We start from the raw sequence: 18617 nt of genomic DNA, 5'->3' as shown, positions 1-18617 counted from the left end.
AAATACATCTTGGTTTTGTGCAGAGCAGCAGGAAAGAGGATGTAACCAACTCTTCTGGGAATTTCTGGGTTACATGTGGTTATTTTGCTCAGAACAGACAGCTCAGAGTGCCTGTGAATCCCTATTCAGATCTCTTTTTCTGTAACAGACTAAACAGGAATCACCTTGCTTCTAAATTCTGAAAGAGCAGGCTGTGGTAGAATGGAATGGATGTGAGTTTATTCACTAGTAGAGAGGAAAAAACCATAACCAACCTGAATTTTTCTGTATGGTACTGTTGATCTTCGGTGTAGCCATCTCATGTCCTTTCCTCCACTGGGCACTACTGCCACAGGAGAGGGTGCCAGTGGCCTGTGCTGCTGTACAGATGTGTGTCCCTTCCAGGCACTGGCCTCAAATCTGACTCTCTCTGTGCTGTAAATCAGCCCTCCTGGACTGTCTTCTTCATTGCACAGCCTGAGTATCTCACAACTTTCCCTGAACTTTAGTTCCCTCTGGTACAGAGGTTCCTCGCCTTCCTTTTTCCAGGTGTAGTATAGTAAGGTTTTACTCTTTATCCAGTACTTTCTACAAAGAGTTCTCGCAACTAAGTGTGCACCTCCTCATTTCTTACACAGAAAAATAGCTATAGGTGATGGTAGCAGTGGAATACAATCACAGCTTGCTCTCCATCAGGGTCTGGAATAGTTAAATAGCTGTCCTGGCTTCATGCCACTGCTCATGTAATCTGCATTTTAACCATTCCTTTTGGCAGCTTGTTTTGCTTATTTTTGTGTTTATGTATCATGTTTATGTGGTACGTGAATCCAACCAAATCCTGCTGTATGGCTGCAGGCATCTTGCACTGCATACCTGAGACCACACTTGCCCATATCACTTTTATTTTTCCAGTCCCAAGTTCTTCCTGTGCTGTTGCTGCCCGAGCACACGGTGCTGTCCCTATGCAAGGTAGATGGATACCTGCTCAATCCGTGTGATGCTGTAGAGCTCCCTTCACCTGGGATCTCAGGAAACAGGCTCATCTCAGAGTCAGAAATCAAGAGGAGCCTGCTCACTCAGTGATGTGATTCAGAAAACTAAGTGGGATCAGGGTTGTGTCGTATGACACAATGAGAAGCTAATAGTATTAAAGAATAAAGAGCAATAATTATGCCCCGCTGTCGCAATTTTATTATAAAAATTCCTTGATCCCTTCAGTTCTGTGTATGATCTGTTAACTGGTGAATTGCCAGAAGCCTTTCTCGAGATTTTATTCAGTTCTCAGTAGTTTTCCCGCTTGAATTGATACGATTTGGCCTGAGAAGAGGACCAGGAGAGAACATTTCAGAGTCGGTGCCGGGAGCCTCCAGGACTCCTCTGTACGCTGACAAAGCAGCAAGCCCGCGCCACCAGCTGTGCCCGGCCAAGGCAGTGCTTAGCGTGGATCGACCAGCAGTGTGCGGTGTTTCTCTGCTCCCCGCAGCCTGTCCCCGGAGCTGGCCGGGCTCCTGCGCCGGGCGGCCGCGGGCTCCGGGCGGCGTTCCCGAGCTCTGCCGCCGCCCCGCGGCCCCGCTGCAGCGCCGCGCTGCCGCCGCGGCTCTGGAAATGTTGCCCGAAGTGACAAAACCATTGAGGAAGAAAGTCTAGAGGAGAGGCGCAAAGCTGCTCGGAGCAGCGCCGTTCCCGTGCGGACAGGCTGAGGGAGACGCGGCTGTTCAGCCTGAGGAAGAGAAGGCTCCAGGGCAGCCCCAGTGTGCATCCCGGAGCTTAGAGGGAGCCTGTACGAAACAGGGAGAGCAGCTCTTTAAACAGTGATAGGGCAAGGATGAACAATTTTATACTGACACAGGGGGGACTCCGATTAGATACTAGGATGGAATTCTTTAGTGAGGCACTGGCACAGGTTGCCCAGGGAAGCTGTGGGTGCTCCATCCTTGGAAGTGCTCAAAGCCAGGATGGATGGGGCTCCGAGCAACCTGGGATAGTGGGCGGCACCACTGCCTGTGACAGGGGATTTGGTGCTAGATGATTTGTAAGGTCCCATCTCAAATGACTTGATGATTCTAGGGTAAGTTCTTGACAGAGGAACTTTGTAACAAAGTTGATTTGAACTGGGACTTTGCTAAAATAATTCAGTTTCAGGTTTAGTTGTCATAAACAAATACTGGGGCTTTGCTAAAATAATTCAGTTTTAGTTATTTCACTGTCTCAGCAATCATTTTGTTGTTCCTTTTGTTGTTCCATTCCTCCAAATGGAGGAAAATTTGTTGGAAAAGTATAATACATTAGGTCAAGATATCTGAGTTATTGCTCTGTTTCAACTGTAAAGTGTTGATGAAACTTTGGATGTAGCTTTTTTCCCTGCCATTTTCTGTATGGAGAATGGAGTGACAATAGCAGCTACTTCATGACAGGGTCTGGGGCTTGATTGAAACAAGGTCCTCAGTGCAAAGATTATGTGGTGTAAAAACCAGTAGGAGCTTTCCCAATAGAATAGGACCCAAGTTCTTTCAGAGAATCCTGTCTCAGGAGTTGTATTTTTTTTAAGGCCTGAACAAAATCAGGGTGACCTTATGCCAAATGTAGATCACCATTTTAAAGTTTTTTTTGGTAAATTCTTACTGGAAAGCAGAAGAAAACTAAGGAAAAAATTTACTTTTCATGTAGGCATATAAGAATATGTTTTTCAATATGTTTATACCTAAGTGATTAATTAATTGATTATTAATCAATTGTTGATTTAACCTTAAAATTAAAAAAGTATTTTGTAATAACTAGAAAGTAATAATTTCATTACTGTCTGGTGTCCATCCACCTGTAGTGATGTACAGGTGAAAATTCTACCAACTACCCTCCTGATAATTAATAACTCTTCTGATAGAAAATATGCTTTTTTTCTGCAGTCCTCCAAAGGAGTATCTATAGAAATAAAGAAGTTCATAAGAAATGAGTATTGTCGTCAGCCAGTGTCACCTTTTTCCTGCAACAGAGCAGTAATCTGAGGGACTTTACATCTCCAGAGTACAGCAGTTAGGGAGAACTTAGTGATTTTCATGAGTAAAGACAGATGAAGAGGTGTCTCTGGTTTTGTCTCTTTTCAGAGGCACGGTTCAGGATTCAGCAGATAGACAACCTTAGGTCATTTGAGTGTAACAGCTGGGCAGCAAATTCAGCACTGATCAAAGCTAATTTGAGGGGTGGCAGATTTATGCTGAATGGGCTGGAGGTTGCAAAGTATTGCTATAAAATCATCTGTGCTGGATTTGCTGTGGAGGAAGTGGCAGGAATGCAATGCTCAGACAAAGCACATCCTTCTGTGCTGTGCCCATAGCAAACAGGGCTGGCTTGCTTGGGGTGTGACAGCTCCCTGACATCCAGGCTGTTGGAGTTCTGGGTGCTGAGAATTTTAGACTTTCTGTGCTGACAGACTCTGACTCCCAGGAGAGCACTGCATTTGACCTGAGGCTGTGGAAAGGGCATCCAAAATCGATTAATAGCACTGTGATTACGGGTGTGTAGTTTGATTAGAAGTGTGTACTATCATAGGGTAGAAAATTAGAGTTTAAGGTTTTAGAATGTAGGAATATATATGGGGCAAGATGGAGATTTTAGGGTGGCAGCTGGTTGATCTTCACCTTCTTCTTCATGAGTTTGGGTAGTATTTTTTAATTGGACAGAAAAGTCTTCACTGCAGACTTCAAGTGATTAGTCATTGGGTTAAAAGTGAAAATAATTTAGGTGTCATTTCTCAATTGGATAGTTTAGCCTTAAAAGACCTTGTAATAAGAGATAGTTAGCCATTTTGTAGAATGCTGTAGAACTACGACTTGTAATATAGATAAGAAATAATAAACATCTAAGCCTGAACACAAAATTCCATCTCAAGTCTCTTCAATCCTGACCTCAACAGAGGTAAAAAAAAAAAAAAAAAAAAAAGCTGAAAATTGGCACCAGGAGTTTGAATCACTGAAGAGTTGCTTAGATTTCAGTACACATGTGGTGCCCCACCTGTGGGGTTGGGATGTCCCACCCTTGGGAGTAAGGGAGCACCCAGGATTCGTAAATGCTCATGGGCAGAAGGATCTGTAAAAGTCAGGGTCTGCAAACAACCAGAAAGTTTTATTAGTGAATTGCACACTTGGCAGGGAAATTGGTGAGTTGGTCCCTAGTCTACTGGATAAGCAAATGGTGTAGGTTTAGGATAAAGGGGTGGGATGAAAGGGAAGACAGGAAGGAAGAGATTAATTAAAGAGAGAAAAGGAGACAGAAAGAGATCACCAGTCCTGGTTTCAGCATTGACTCCTGACTGCTATTAATTACTAATAATTATTGGGAATATCTATTTTTCATAAGCAGCATATCCTAATAATTTTTACTCATTCCATCATATTAGCTGGTTTTACCCCATTGACTGGTGCACTTTTCTCTTTAAAAGCTCTTTAAACACATCCCTTAACTGTATTCCTAACTCCTCATCCTGCATTGTTGTCACTGAAGTCAGCAATTGCCTGCCTTTAATTCCTCTCTAAATATTGAAGACCTAACCCATTTCCTACTCTTTTCATATAGATCTTTCAAGTTTGTAAGGGTCAAGCCTTTTAAAAAAATAATTACTTAACATGTACCAGTGACAAATTTGATGTTTCCAAATAAATTACTTCTAAATTATTATTGCTAATATTTACTAAAAGAAATTAACCCTGTGTTTCCCTTTTTCCCCTTCATCTTTTGTTCAGATTTTTGAGTTTATAAGCCCTTCTGTGGTGATTTGGATTTCCAAATAAGTTATATTTTTATGGGCAAGGAATAGTTTAGATATGGCAGGAAAGACATACAATTTTTAATGACAAATACTGTAGATACTACTAATTTATTCTGATAAAGTTAATAATGTGTTTCTTCTTGCTCTTATATGAAGATCAAACTACTTAATATTAGGATTTTCAACTGATTCTCTGGAATTTTTATCAGTATTAACTTGGAGCTCTATTTACTATGTAGATAAAAATAAGTAGTACAAATAGAGTTAAAGCTAAAGGAAATATTTGAATAGAAGATAGTAGATGTGAAAAATACATGTCCAAATGGCAAAGCACTGGAATGAGACCCTGGGTTAAGACAGAACACTGTAGCTTCATGGAAGTTAACAGACTCATCCCAAGTCACATGTAGAGCTCAGAAACAAAATAATAAAGTTAAGCCTCAGAGAAAAAGGGAGAACCAGGAGTGGCACTTTGGGAACACAGTGAGGAAGTCTGTATGTTGCATGAAAAATGCACGGCAGAGCTTAAAGTAGTGCTTCAGCCCCTGGAATATTTTTTCTCTGTTTCTGTATGTCTGGTAGCTAGCTCATGAATGTTTTCTTACACACGCAGGGTCCCGGCCAAGCTGAGAAGGTAGTGGAGTTTCGTAGTGGAGTTTCTCTCCAGCTCTGTGCACATTCATAATATACCATATTTGTAGTAATAAAATGCATGACTTTAGGCATTTGCACTCTTTTTAGCAGTTATTCGTAAATGAACCCTTCATATGAAACACAGACAAAATGATCCAGTATTATACCATCACAAACCAAGCCAGCATTTATGGAGAAACCACCCAGTGACAAAGTCAGGCTTTTGAGGGCTGTGTGGTTTTTCTGGAATGAAAAGGAAGCAGGCTGGATTGTAAAGTGTGTGGTTGGGCACTGCAGCCAGTGCAACAGAATAGCCCAGCTCTTCTCTTGGACAGGGCCTGGCCCTTTTGTGGTTTATAAATGAAAAACTCAATTGACATAAAGAAAAAAAAAATCTTGCTCTGTGTTTTTCAGTTAACGTTATGTTTGCCAGGAGTATAGGACTCACACATGCTCTTAAATGTATCTGGATATCACAGAAGAAAAACGTTGCAGCAGATAGTGATGAAGATCAGAAATCACAGCAGTGTGCCAAGCTGTGGATCCCCTGAGGAGCGCAATAATGCAGCCTCTCGCCAGGCTCCGGGGCAGCGTACACAGAACAGAACAGCGCAGAAAGGAAGGAATTAGACTGAAGACAACACGCGCCGAGGTGCACCGTGTGGTTAGACGGCACAGCCGCTGGATGTCTCTCCTGCTCCGCTTTCGTGGACAAGGAGCAGCCTGCCCCAGGGACGAGCCTGCAGCCGCGGAGGACCAGCGGGCCAGCGCGGGAGGCCGGCCGCTCGCTGCCGGCTGACTGCGGTGATGTGACACAGGAGATGGCGAGGTACCAGCAGCACAGATGAGAAATGCATTAAAGAACGCTTTCCCCCCCCCACCACCACCCATTCTTCTCAGTTGTGCTCTGTGCCACTGCACTAATCCCGGTGCCGATAACTGAAGACTATTTGGAAAGAAAAGTTAAAATTTATAATGTCTTTCGCAAGTACTCCGTTAGGCTGGATAGAAGAAATGCACCAGGTAAAAAGTTCTTTTTTCATGCCAGCGGTTTCTGGCCCAGATCGGTGAAGCTGGGAGCAACTTCATATAAACAAGAACTAGATTTCCCCTTTCTGGAAGAGTCTGCACTCTCTGCTTCCTCCGTTCTGAAACAGAATTGAGAGAGAGACACCTTCAGAACTTCCAATGAAATCCTGCTCTGAAAAAGTGGGCATTAGGACAGAATTTTGGTTGCCTGTGTGAGTCAAGGGTACAGGACCAGGCTCTTTGTCTTGCTCAGCTGCTGCATTGGAAAGGCAGTGGAAATCTTTCTGCAGGCACATTGTCAGCCCTTGCTTGTCTGAGGCATCAAAAATACATTAATGCAGCAAAACTCCTCAGAAGCTCTGTGGAGGTTGAGAACCTCAAGGTGTCTGACTTGTGTGGAATCAAAGAGTTCTGCACTGCTGCCCAGCACAGAGCCCTCAGGGATGGGGAGCACAGGAGAATGGAGTGGTGCCTCAGGCAGAGCTTTCAGAAGGACCCATGAAGGTGAGTGCAGGCAATTTGTGTTTCAGGGATCTAGCTAGGCTAATATAGAAGTTGGGGTTAGGTTGGAATGTAATAAAAAGCTCAAAGTTTCGAGGTAATGTGATGACTAGATCATTTTTTCCTGTCCTCAAGTCTCCACACTATTTTCAGAAAGTTTCATCTGTATATTGTAAAATAGCATGTTTCCTTATATCATATTGTATCTTTAATTCTTTCAGTTAGAAAACAGCTTACAAATTCTGAATGCTAAAATTCTGATATATTTCAGGATTTTGCTGGATTTTTTTTTCTGTGCATTTTTTTTTCTCAGTATATATGAAAGGAGTTACATAACTTTTGACTTTAGTGGTCAGCCAATATTTTTATCTCCTCTAGTTTATTTATGTCAGAAATGTTTATACAAAGTGATGTATCTTTGTCTACATTCTTCGTAATCAAAGTAGGATTAAACTGAGGTCCTGTTTTCCTGAATGTAGCAGGAAAAAAGACAATAGGAAACAGCTCTTTTGGCAGTAGCCCAAAGCCTCTCTCTTCAATCAGGGCTGCACTCAGAAAATCCTTGCTCCCTTTTTTTCTCTCTTTGTGGTAATTCAGGATCATTCTACAAAGTGCTTCACTGGTTTGGGATGTTTTCTTACCTACATTTGTAACATTCCTGACTGGGTCACACAATTTTGCTAAAATTACATACATATGTATGTAATTTTATGTGTTTGCATCCACATGGCTCAGATGTTTTTTTATTTGCTTGTCTTGTGGCTGGTGCTTGGGAGGCAAATACTTATTTGTCTGCATCTTCAGTTATGTTTCAAACCCACTTGCTTCTCTAGGACTACAAACTGATGTCATTCCACTCCATTTTCTGCTGGGTTTCTCTGAGGCCACTCAGGAAAATATGGCAGGAAAAGAAGTTTTGGTGTCTCTTATCTCAGACAGTGAAATTTAAGGAATGTCAGAAGTGTTGTTTAGCAGTCTAAAGGAAGCATTAAACAGGGGAGGTGCTCATTGCCATGTTTTTAGTCTCTTGAAGACAAATCTGCATTTTGCTATACTGAATATTTAAAAGCCCTTAAGTCCTTCTGGATTTTAGCTTTTCCAGGGTTGTATTGAGAAAGATATTTGCCTAATTTGGACTGTGTATAAAAACAATAATCAGAAGTGGTTATTCTGTGCAAGAGTCAAAATGGATGGCTGTTATCTTAGACTGGCAGTGAAACCCCTCGAGAGCTATTTAATTATGTAAATTAGCATGAAATTAGAAAATCATGTTTACTTTGAATTTTGGGGCGGATGTTTGTTTTTCTTCCCCTGCAAAACCAAGAATAAGCACCATCAAAAAATATGGTTTGCTTCTATAGCTTTTAGCAAGATTTAGCAATTGCTTCAGGGTCATAAGTTGTTATCTCATGTATCTTACCATAATATTTGTCAAAACTCACAGTAGTGTGGATGCCTTAATATTCTTCAAAAGGAGAAATGAAGGAAAGGGATAATAATGTACACAGATGTACAGTGAAGTACAGAGCTCTGAAGTTCCAAAGTTTTTTTTTAACCAAAAGCAAGTGTCCATTTAAGTCTAGAATTATGGAAGAAAAGTGGATATGTAATTGGGTTCATAATCAGAGAGGTACTTTTTTGGTACTTTAAATAATGTAAAATATGTAGGTTTTTGAGCAGCATAGAAAACATGAAAGTTGATAATATATGAGGTCGATAATATATGTGGTCTAGGGAAAAGAGGGGGGACTGGATGCCAAAATAGTGAAATTCAGCATAGCTCAGTTGGAGCTCTGTTTTTCTATTGATGTACACTAGTTGAAAATTGGTTTATGATGTTAAGTTGCGTAGAAACAAAGCAAACAAACAAAAAAGTACTGCTAGGAAAGCATCCATCTAGGAATACATTTGGGGGAGAAAAATACAGTGAAAACAGCACTAAATTTACTACTGCATTTAATAGTTTCCTAGCAGGGAGTTCCTGAAAACTGTGAACTGAAATGTGAAGCAAACTGTCAATGCTCTTTTAGCTGCCTTGATGGTATATTTACAAGAATAAATTTCTTAAATTGTTTTCATTACTTCTAAAGAAAAAAGAAATGCTTCATAATCATCTGGAGGAGCATTTGCTATGATTGTTTCCAAAGGAGCAGCTTAAGAGTTTCATAAATACCAAGGTTAATAGGTTCCTAGAAGCAAGGAAAATTGCCTGTAGTTGATTTCTACTTATACAGAAACAGCTCTTCTCTGAACTGCAATCTTCTCTAAACTTTCTCTCCAGGCCTGTTGCCTATTACTGTGCTGTCCTGTTCCTACTTCCTTTAGCTGTTTTGAATCAACAGTGGGTAGAGCAATACTTGTATGAAATGTACTTGAGGGTGAAACACGATCTCACAAATTACAGAAAATAAACAATGTTAAGAGTAGCTTGTGGCTACAGGCAGATCTGAAGCAGTCTAATGGGAACACACTGACTTTTTGAAAATGAAACAGCTATGCCACATTGTCATAAAGCCATAGTTAGGGCTGGATTTGAAGAAGAAAAAAATCTTTCAAAAAGTGGCCTCCGGAAAGAAGTCTGAGAAATAATTTTTTTTCATGTATTTAGTTGCTTTTTGGTAATGCAGTAGGAGATGCTTCATTATTTTTGCTGCTTTTCCATCCCTCTCGATGTTAAGGCACATAATTGATAACTTTTACTAAAAATATAAAATCACTGTTTTCTGCACAAACAGGATAATATGTGTATGCCTCATAATGGTCATATTTGGAATAAGAACTCTTTCCTTTCCTTAAAGGTGCAGGAAAACCTTGTCATTACAAATGAAGAGGGCCTTGCTCTATTCTTCTTTACTGTTCCATGTTCTGGTAATTTCATTTTATGTCTAGACAGCTGTTCATCATGTTAGATATTTGTATTTCACATTCCTCACATTTCCTAAAGACTTTGTTGGTGGGCAAGAAACATTCATAAAGTTGTGGCAAGTTTCAGAAGTCTGTTACCTGAAGTTTTACACAGGACCTTTTATACAAGCCTTTATTTTTGAAAGCTATCTCTGGAAGTACTTTGTTGCTATTAGCACCCCTGGAGAAATGTCTCCCTCTAGAAGATAAATGTATGCTTTCCTAGCAAAGATGATGTTGTAGTCTTGATTGAAGAGTGAGCTCTTAATCCCCTCAACCTCTGTTTTTTTAGCAAATCCGTCCCTGATTCTCTGTTGCAGGGTGTAGAGTAAAATAAGGGAAAACATTTTTCCTCCTTCAGGCACCAAGTAAGCCTCCCTCCCTCTTTCTGTCCATCCAGCTGCAGCTGAACAAAAAACATCACAGGAACTTAAGGGGAGAAATATAATCCAATATCTATTTCTTCTAATCACTATGTACAATATAAAATAATACTTAATTCCCAACAGCTCATTCTAAAGCATATGTTTCTTCTTTCCCCACTTCACTAACCTGAAATAATTCCTGCTGGCTCTGGACTTTTCTTACTCTGCTGTGGCTGTCAGCATCAAAATTTCTATTACCTCTCTCTCCCTTCATTGAGGGGGTCCTTCTCTCCTCTTATTCTCTTTTTATCACTGATTTCTCCCTCCTCCTGCTGTCACTCTTTTGTTTTCTTGATTCTCCAAGAGCTTTTCAGTTTGCCCCACACTGGCAGGATGGAGTCCTACTGTTTATTTTGTTCTGCCTGATTGGGGAAGCTGAAACTTAGCAACCCTTGGACTTCTCCAATTTGCTGTGTGTAATTGAATTGTCTAGAGTGTTAATCATCATTGGATTATTCTGACATTCTTGATGCAAAAATATGTACATTAAAATAATAATGTAATTACAGAATTTGCTTTTAGCATGAATATATTTCTTCTTAGTGACACCGAAATTATTTACTACTCCCAATATTTATATATTGTTTTGACAGATATGCAGTGGGCTATGACTAATTTTAAGGTGGTACAGTTTATTCCATTCTGCTTACAAGCAAGGATTTCCCCCACTCCCCTTTTACCCCATCACATTTTATTATTCATGGACACATTTGAATTGTCAGCTCTCCCAAAACCTTGGTGTATTGGCTGGAATGATCAGATTAATTGCTTAACCATTCATCGCTAACTAGGAGTACTGAATATGCTCTTGCTTTATCTTTTCCCTAGCAGTTCTTCTGGTTTGTTTTTTTTATTTATCCTGTCAGTTTAAATATAAGAAATGCAAACCAAAATAGCCAGTAATGTGAAAATTTAGTCTGCCAGGAGCTGTGTGGGCTAAGAGTAAACTTTTGACTTTGGAGGCAGGATGCTAAGGCAGCTCAGCTGGCAGGTTAATGGTGATTGTCATGAATATTAAATGGTAGAACCAAAACAAAACTCCCAGAGAGACACTTCTGCACAAATCTTACATAGCAACACAAGCAGCTCAGACAGCTGGCTCTCTCTAGGCTCTCTGGAAAGAAAACAGTGCTGAGGAGTATTAAGATGATTTTTATAAACCGGAAAGCAAATTTGTGATGCACTGGTTCAAAGTTAGAGGCCTTCATGATTTACAGCTTCAGGCAAAAATCTGTTTTCTGAAGTAGATAAATATCAGGTAAATTATATCTATGCTGTTCTCCCTTGGATTAAGTGCTTTGTAATATATTTTGAGTTTTGTGCTGTCTGAAAGTGTCTAAACAAATGTGCACCAGCCTTACTGGTAAAGTTCATACCAGCTCTGGGGTGCAGGTGTAGTCCCACTTTTCCCTCTGAAGTTCCTCTAATCCCTTTTTTGTTTTCATTTGGGGTTTTTTTTTGTTGTTTTGGTTTGGGTTTTTTCTCTCAAAAAACCCCACCAAAATTCAGGGCACAGAATAATGAACTACATTTGAGTTTCTGTTTTGTGATTTGTCCCAGACAGGGTAAGAACTTGTTATTCACAGAGTTCCTCCTTTGGCTCCTGTGGTGTAAAGCTACCTGTACCTCCTGCTACATGGAAAAAAATGCAAAAGAATTAAAATTCAAGAAGCCTAGATTTATTTGAAGTAATATCAGTAGAGATCTGAGATGATTCCATTAGAAGCACTGTATTCATGCTTCTAAAAGGATATCCAAAGGTGAGACATTCTTTAGGGCCTAGACAGTAATCTTTGTTACATTTTTAGGTGGGGATCAAATCCTTGCACATACCTTCCTTGACTTTCATGGTTATTTAAATTTATACCAACTTAATATGTGGTTCAGTGATTTCCATACTCCAAAAGGAATGAGCTGAAATAACAGAGTAGGTTTCCTCAGACTGCACATTGGCATGATCCATTTTGTGGTGTTATTCTCAGTATAAAAAGACAAAGTAAATCTAAACTGTTTTAGGTGCAATGAGTCAGTCTAAATGAGTTGATGGAAAAAGATACAAATGAAAGGACAGTCCAGTTAGAGGAAGTTATGGAGAGTAATGCTTTTATATAAACATTCTACAGAATTCATTTGGCTTACCAAACTCTATCTATAAATTAAGAAGTGCTTTCCAGTAGCTCATGGAGACCTCTCAGGTCTAGCTGTCTACTTTTAGTTCAATTTCATCAAAACCAGAATTCTTTTATATATATATATATATATATATATATATATATATTTAAAATAGATTTTTTAAAGTGTTTATATAAATAATTAATGCAGGTATTCCAGTGATTATTCTGTGACTACCAGCAGTGTGCACAATGGAAAATACAAGTGGCCAGCAGATTCCCAGCTGTGAAGAAAACACGTTCAGTGAGATGATTTTTCAGCTAGTACAAGGAAAACCCCTGATTTATTTTTCTTGTTCTTAAATCAGTCTAGTGGAGGGTTTTTTTAAAGGGGAACATAAACCAGATACATTTCAAAGACTTAGGCAAGCTTATGCTCATGTTTTCACAGTACCATGAGGAATTTACACACACTGCCTCTGACAGGCCTTGCAATAAATTGAGCCTACAGTATTGTAGAATAATGGTTTGTAACTATTTTCCTTTGTATTAAAGCTTCCCATAAATACATATTACTTGGATCAACATGGGGTAAACCTCACTCACTTCAGCTGAAAGATGAAGCACCACAAAGTTATACCTCTTTGGAGTGAGGAAAGTAAAGTTAGAGTTCCACAAAGTCACATTCTTGATACTACAGCCATCTTGGAGTCCCACCAGCCAAATGAACAGCCAGCATTACCTTCCTCAAGAGGCTGGAAGTCACAGCAGGGATAAAAGTCACAAGGAATTCAAGGAACACACCAGCTTATTTAACAGCTAGGAAGTCATTAAGGATGGCAAAGCTGTAGTGAAGCTGAGAACTGCACCCTCATTTCTGTGTCCCAGGTCACCTCTTCACTGGCTAAACTCCAGCCTCCTTTCTCAAACTGCAATGGGCATCATTTAAAGACAAAATGGAAAAAATTGGTACGTTATGGACTGAACAGCAGCAGTGTGATTTTCCATCAATCCAGGCACCTGCAAGGTATCAAAGCCAAAGGCATCATATTTTTGCAAAGTGAGACTGGGGTTGTCAAGCAAAGAGCCAGCAGAGTGAACTGTTTAATTAATGCTAATTTCCTCAGAACTGTATCCAAGAAGGATGTCACACTTTTCTGTTCTCAAGTTCAACCTTATCTCTGAAAGCATCAGCAAGTTTCACCTCTTCTGAAGGAATACTCTCCTGTGATTTATTTATAATCTCCTGCTGCTTCTTGTAAGTGCAGTTTCATTCCCCCTTCCTTTGCTCTGCCTCACATCATTGTGTTGCACTGGTATGCTGCTGCTTCACATATGAACCTTTCAGCAGCCTGTTTTCTTCCAGCTGCTAAGCTCAAAGGAGACCACTCAGAGGAATAGGAAGGAATTTAGGGACAATAATAATATTCAGTGTGTAGAATCACAGAGTCTCAGCACATACCAAACATCCCTGCTAAGCTCATGTTCCTAAAATTCTTTCAAGTTCACTGAAATTGATAGGTTGGGTCTTTACACACATTAATACTGAGAGTTTTTCAGCTATCCCTGCAAGCTCATTTCTGCCTATCATTTTTGTTGTGTCAGGGTGTTTTTTGTGACCTGGCCAGTTCAAGAAATACATGGAATATAACATATTGTAAAAGACTGTAAGACTGCTGCTGCCTTTGTCCAAATTGCTGGATCTGTCTGTTGTGTATATCAGGACAAACATGCATGTTTATCTTTGTGTAACATGAAAATACTTCAGAAATGCCTTGGAAGTCCTACTGCTCTATTCTTAAAATGTCTTGCATCTATTTTAAAGTACAGAGCATGGTGAAATAATAAATAAGGAAAAATCCTTTAAATGCCTGAGGCACTTCCAAGACATGTAACCTCAATTTAAACATGTAATCCCTTTGATTACCACTTTTGCCTTAAGTATACTTAGGTGTGCTGCACAGTTCAGAATGAACATTTTGGATTTTTGTGGAACAATATTCTTATTAGTAAAATTTTTAGGAGCTTTGCTCAAACTTAACAATTAATAAAGGGATGTATGGAATTAATAATTTTGAGTTTACCTGGACTTTTATCTGCAGTGTAAAATAAAGGCTATGGAGCCAAAGCCCCCAACGAGGCAAGTAACCTTCCTAAGATATTCTTGATCTGCCATGGCTATTGTGAACCAGTTATCAGTTTAATCTATAAAGTTACCCTCCAGGAAGTGAATTGCTTGTAACTAAGTTCTGTGTATCCAACATAAATGATTTAGAATCCCTGCAAAGCAGCACAGAACAAGTTTTCAGTCACCATCTAATTCTGTCTGCTCAAACTGGCTGAAACAAGTGCTACCATTAAGGATCTTTGTTTTCCATTCAAAGCTTTTGTTGTCTGCAAAAGAAGGGTGAAAGCTCTAAGCTTCAGCTCTACCTTCAGATATTCCTACTAGCTTAGGCCTGGCTTGATTCAGTTCATGTGTTTGGCACTTTGTATGCCACTATCTGAGTTGTTGTAATCTTTAAAGCCCCAGGAGAAGTGGATTAAAATTTTCACAATGCAAGGGTTTTAGATTCAAGTCTTTTTCAAGACTTTATCTGCTGCCTTTGCACAGTATGGGAAACTTTCAGCAAAATCTGAAAGGTAAAATATAGACCCTGGGACAGTGATATCTTTTCATTTTTCAGAGAGGTTTCTTTAAGTAGAGGGAAAATTAGGTCATATTTTGGTTTCTCTTGGCTGGCTTATCTCCAAGATGGCCTGCACCCAGTTTCTACTAAACTTTTCACTTTTCAGATGGATAATAGCTCATGTCAGAATGATAAAGACTCATGTCAAGAAGTACTGCAGAACATGGTAAGCTGAACATTCATCAAGAGTAGAAAATTTCTGATGGCAACAGCTACAAATAACTTACAGGAAACATTAAAAGAAATTGTTTATTCAAGAGTACTTCCTGTGGCTCTGCAGTTCATCCAGGTGCACAAGCTCTATTTTTCACAGAACATTCATCTCTGTTTCTCTTGGTTTGGATTTCTCATCAACAGATTACCCAAGCCAAGATTTAAGGGTAAGTTTTGTAAGCAAGTAGATCAGGACTCACACTTTCTACTGAACAGAAAGAAAAAAGCTAAACCAGAAGGTGTTATGTAAAGCCCAACAGATGAATAAGGGTGCAAGTTTGCATTGTTATCATTGGCCATATTTGACAGAAGCAAAAATAGGAAATACTCTATCAGACCTGCTCTGCCAGATCTACTTTGCCAGTATCAATTGTCCCAGTAGCACACCAAGATAAATTCTCATTTCCCACCTATTTTCTTTTGGGGGTTAGGGTTATTTTGGTCATGCCAAGGTCAAAATCATGCCTATCAGTACTTCTAGTAGTGATGCCCACCTATCATACACATAGGTCTTTAACACTCTGACTGACTACAGAGTGGAAAAACAAATCATCTTTTTATATAGCACTGATTTTTCTACAAAAGCAGACAGATATGTTGTACATTATAATTGTCTGAACTAGCACTCACAGACAGAGCTCTGAATGAAGTGCTACAAATCTAAAAGTTTAATGATTTTTTATTTGTTTCAAAGCATTCACAGGCAAGTACTAGTTTGTTTGAAAACTAGTACTTTGCCATTCTGTATACCATTTAAATAGCTTTCAGGTTATAGATTCATGTGCATTTTTATGAATATTACTTATGGGGCACAGATTTGTCATATAAATTGCATGGTTTGTATATTTTCTCCTCTATTGAGAGGAAAACATTAGGTAAAGGAATAAATGGATGATGAGTAACAGTGTGTGATTATCATCACTTATGTCAGTTCTGGGATTTCAAGATATCCAGTGTTCATCTGAAAATATGCAAATACTAATCAGAGCTGCTTAGCACATCTTCCTGGTGTGCAGCTGAATCTTTCTGAATAGCAGCTTTTTCACTCACTGAAGTAGGCAGATTTTTTTTTTTTTTTTTACTTTTTTCCCTTTCAGTTCAACCAGACTAGCTGAAAAATTAGCATTGGGTTTCCTAAGTGCATCCTTCCACATCTCTTCCATTTGCTCTTGAGCAAATGAAAATTACATTGAGTGCATTTCAGATAAATATATTCATCTGTAAGAGACAGAATACATATGTGAAAATCATCTAAACCATTTTGTCTTGTTCTACAGGTTCTTGGGAGTCTTACAAGGGAAAACTACAACAACTTAATACCTTTCCTTGTATGTATTCCCTGATAATGGTTTTGAAACAACAGTAAAAGGAGGTGATTTACAAACTGTTTTGATACTTCCTCTGTTCCAGAGCACAATCCTTAAACAGATAAGCATCCTCTTTTAATTTTTACTGAAACATGGAAGCCTGGCAGGTCTGACAAGTGCAGTCTGATCTGTGATCCCACTGTGATTCCTGCACTGATGTGATGAATTCACAGCCAGTGATACCATCAGACAACAAAGTTAGTAGCCTAAGCTGCAGTTTTCAAAGGATCACAAGGCCTTTTCTGCAGAAGAAAACTAATACAAAACCTTGTTTGAGATATTGACCCATATTTTGGCAAAGAGCTACAAAAAAAGTGGTGTCCATATACGTATTATGGATAGAAAAGAAATAACTTTGTCTTATCCTAAATCCTTGGAAACATCTCAGCTGCTCTATCTGCAGGATTCAGAGCTCCTGCATTCCAGCAGGTGGTCTTGTTTAGATTAGGATACAATAACTAATAACACGTTCTTAGGAGGATTTCTCTTCACTGCATTCTCTACAACTGCAAAAAAAGTAAAGAGAATACTTTGATTTGAATTTCATAAACCCTCTACTGAATTTTTGTTGCTTACACTTGCAGTCCTAATGCTTCAGTCACTAATAAGAGAAATCCTTCTTGAAGCAGGAATGATAGAGTTTATCCTGTCACAAATGTGTTAGAGTCAAAGTGAGGGACTATGAAAAGAGTGCCAGCTGGGAAACACCAACTCAGATTGTGCATCTAGGTAAGTGATAATTCTTAACATTCTGATAATTCTTAACATGCTGAAGAGTAAACTATTATTCAGTACTAAAGGAAGGCAATTCTTGGTGCAGCAATTCATTAAAACCTTAGGCCTAAGATAGCAAGATGGATGCTGGAAGCACAAAGCAAAAACAATTACATTTGCAATGTTATCTGGAAGCTGCAAGCAAATTAAAAAGAAATTCTAGACTCTCCAAAAGAGGTGTGGAGTAGGAGGGCTACAATAGGGCTTTGCACAGCTTGCTTGTTTTGAGTGCAATTTATAGATCATGAGGGCACCTGTTTTACTGGAATAATACAGAGGTCACGGAAATGCAGCTGCATGAACAAAGCAGCCATAGCTGACAGTTCACTTTTAAGCAAAATCAATTTAAGGCCATTGGCAAGTAAAACAACCTTAGACATAAAAGAGTGTTGTTGAATTAACAGTAAAAGAAATACTATGGTACTCTGAATTCATTTTTAAAAAGCAGTCAGTGAAAACGTGTCAAGGATGTGTCCACTTAAAACCTTATTGTTGTAACACTTCTGCTGAGTGGAACCCAAGTGAAATAGCCTAGGAAGTGATTAAATGTGAAACCTTCAGTTTTCAAATGGAAATGTTTTTCTTTCTAAAGTGCACTCAGTTGTGATAACCTTGTCTTTAATAACAGACAAGGACTAAAGCATCTCCCTCACAGACAAGGGTAAGAGCAGGTTGAATTTGTGAGGATCTTCCAATACAAGAGGGGGTTTTATATCACCCTTTCCTGTTGCAACAGGAGCACTTCCTCGTTGAAAAGAACCTGAAATTTAGTCCAAGCAGAAGCTGAGTTACCTGCCTTGACATCAGCAAAGGTGATTTCATAGGGAGAACAGGAAAAACAGGGAGAGAACAGGAACACTTAGCCACTCAGTGGTGATGAGCTGCAATTGAGCTACAACGGGGTTTTTTTGAAATGCAGCTGGATATTGTGATCCCAGATGAAGCAAGGGCTTTACAGTAACCACAGCAGCACAACTACTGAAGCTGCCCCATCAGGAAGCATGCAAGGAAAGGATGAGAAGGGCAATAAAAGTAGTAGGCACTGAAAAATTATTTGTGAAATGTTGGCAACCAACCAACCACCATAACCACCAAACCCACATGCATTCTAACAAAGACAACAGGTTATCATCATGGAGCAAACTCCCAGCTGCTGTTGGTTTCTAATCAAAAGGGCAGCAGTAATAATAATAATAGTAACACAGAGTAATTATCTGAAGCAATAGTAA

General features: G+C 39.3%; 1 long non-coding RNA gene across 1 annotated transcript in view; it reads left to right on the top strand.

Annotated features, from left to right (window-relative positions):
* Nucleotides 1–12569, top strand: part of LOC146768043 (uncharacterized) — a 48550-nt gene extending 35981 nt beyond the window's left edge. Inside the window, exons 2-3 of the long non-coding RNA XR_014954018.1 lie at nt 5789–6907; nt 12556–12569. This is a non-coding gene — a long non-coding RNA (uncharacterized LOC146768043). The remainder of the gene's footprint in view (nt 1–5788; nt 6908–12555) is intronic.
* Nucleotides 12570–18617: the final 6048 nt, after the last annotated feature.

The sequence above is a fragment of the Lonchura striata genome, chromosome 3 (genome assembly GCF_050655825.1).
Source record: "Lonchura striata isolate lonStrDom1 chromosome 3, ASM5065582v1, whole genome shotgun sequence".
Classification (NCBI taxonomy): Eukaryota; Metazoa; Chordata; class Aves; order Passeriformes; family Estrildidae; genus Lonchura; species Lonchura striata.
This window is presented reverse-complemented; position numbering and strand designations above follow the sequence as displayed.